This window comes from Protobothrops mucrosquamatus, unplaced genomic scaffold, assembly GCF_001527695.2.
Source record: "Protobothrops mucrosquamatus isolate PMUCROS unplaced genomic scaffold, P.Mucros_1.0 scaffold563, whole genome shotgun sequence".
Classification (NCBI taxonomy): domain Eukaryota; kingdom Metazoa; phylum Chordata; class Lepidosauria; order Squamata; family Viperidae; genus Protobothrops; species Protobothrops mucrosquamatus.
The window spans coordinates 3,099-5,674 of NW_015386866.1; positions in this window are offsets into that span (position 1 = coordinate 3,099).

A 2,576-nucleotide genomic window follows, 5' to 3' on the forward strand; every position below is an offset into this window, starting at 1 on the left:
CCTAGGGTGAGTTTTAAATAGGGACAATTTTTAAACGATTTTAAAGAGCCACAGCTACCAATATTTGGGTTTTAATTGGTTTTTAGCAGGGGAAAATTTTTTTGTACGATGTTTTAATATGCTGTGAGCCGCCCTGAGTCCCATGGGGAGAAGGGCGGCATATAAATTGTGTAAATAAATAAATAAATAAATAAATAAAAATAATAAAACAGATTTTTTAAAAGAAAAACTTAGAATCTTAAGATTTGTTAAGTTCAAAAGTATTTAACATTGCTTTAGGAATATCTTAATTATTTCTGGTTATGAATAGGTATAGATAGATCTTTTTATATTTGTATATGAAATTACATATGTTGGGAGTTATGACATGTCTACTAGCTAACGTTACCTAAATCTTGCCACTTGAACGTTTTTATGTTTGAAAATATGTATGTGTATTTTGAACTTAAGATAAAATTTAGACTTTGACCAGTCTTGTCAAATGCATAAGAATAAGATACTTTTAGTTTTGCTTATTACAGAGGCTTTGAAGAGAATTAATAGAAGAAATGCATGTTCTCTCAGGATGACATAGCAAGCTTAGAAATTTAGAATTCTTAACACAGTAATGAATCAGTAATGTGATTATTAAGTAAAAAACTTGATAATTATTTACAGACATTTCCTTACATCTATTAGTTTAACAAAAATTAGAGTAGTAACCTTCTTCAATCTTAAGACCTAATCAAATTTATTTGAAGAGCATAATTATTATGATTCTTCTCCATATTGTATTTTTTCTTGGGAACATTTTGTAGCTTCCAATGTAACTGTAGAACATGTTGTAGTGAGAGAATCCTATCTAAAAATTTCAGAATGTAGTTAAAATTAGTTCAAGCTATTTTATAGAATAACACTTAGGAATTAACATTGCTAAGCTTTCCTAGATAACTGAACTTTACATTACTATTGGAACTCTTGATGGAGATCATTCTACATCTATAGTACTCTTGGGCGACTATATTCCATGATTCTTTACTTTCCTTAATTATGATATATGAAGCTAATATTTCAGTAATATTTACAACAGGCAGATGGTTCATATGGGACAATTCACAAATGAATTGTTCAGGCATGATTCTCTCTACCCTGCAAGAAAACTAGCCAGCTTCAGTATTGAATCAGAGCTAGTATCAGTATGCTCATAGGAAAACCACAAAGTGGTCCATCATCAGGGATTAGATTTTAAATTCTGAAAATAAAAACAAGAACCCATCATTGCCCCATGGTAATTTTAGCAAGTTATGTTTTGTAGTTCTCCTTGCATGTCCTACTGAGTCATAGGCTATCATCACATGACATTTATCCATGGTTAACTAAAGTTGACCCATTTTGGGGGGAGGGGGTTAACATAATTTAACTCTACCTAGACTGAATTTGTGTGACTTGAATTGGGATTTTATGATACACTATTTTTTGTATGATTCAATGTAGTTTGTAGACACTTTTATATACCTGTGAAGGAAAAAGTTTCACTATATACAAGTCTTTCTCATTCATCAGTGTTTTTTAAGTTTTAAGCATTTGGTATCAGAATATGAATGCTTGAATTAAAAACTGAAGCATTGTAACATCCTTGCAATCTTTGTCCATGCTGGATTATTATTTGACTGGGAGACTTACAGAAAATATCAAGCTAGAGTAGAAAATTAAGGAAATAATAATAGAAGAATGCAATGGTAAATCATTTCAAGTTTTTGAAAATAATGACATAATCATGAAATCACCAGGCATTGAGTTCACTTTGAAGGAGACTTTATCTTATCATTGTTTTACTTATTTTTCAAGATAGTTTCAACATACATGTTCAATATACAGTATATAATAATTTACAAATTTAGAAATGAAAAATCTAGGGTATTTGTTTCTGAATTTAGAAATTTACCCGTGAGATTACTACATTTTAATTTTGTCTCATTTTTATAAGTCTTCATTTTTTTCTTGCCTTATCATTGTTTTACTTATTTTCAAAGATAGTTTTGACATACATGTTCAATATATAGTATATAATAATTTACAAATTTAAAAATGGAAAATAGTATTTGTTCTTGGATTTAGAAATTTTATTGCAAGATTACTACATTTTAGTTTTACCTCATTTTTATGTCTTTGTTTCTTCTTATCACCTGCTATTGAAATTTGATTTCATGCATATACATGTGAAAAATTAAGAACATCATTTTTATAAAGTATTTTTTTATAATGGCATCTCAAAAATGATTTTTTGCATACATGTTTCCCCTGAAAATGCATTAATTGAATAGCAATTGAGAAAAGGTAGGGGAAAAATAAATGTAGGAGAATGTATATTTGGGGCTTTCTAAGAGAAAGCTTAAGAGAATTTGAAAGTATTTCCATTAAACATCACTTTAGCTTTAAATAGTGTATTATATTTGAAGTACTCCAAATTTACAAATCAATGTATTCTAATCTGTTGGAATACCTCTGAAACATGAGTTATTTTCATCTATTTTAAATTTGTGTAAGGGACCATTATTTTAATTAAGTCTGTTCTTCCCTTCTGTTTCTGCATAGTC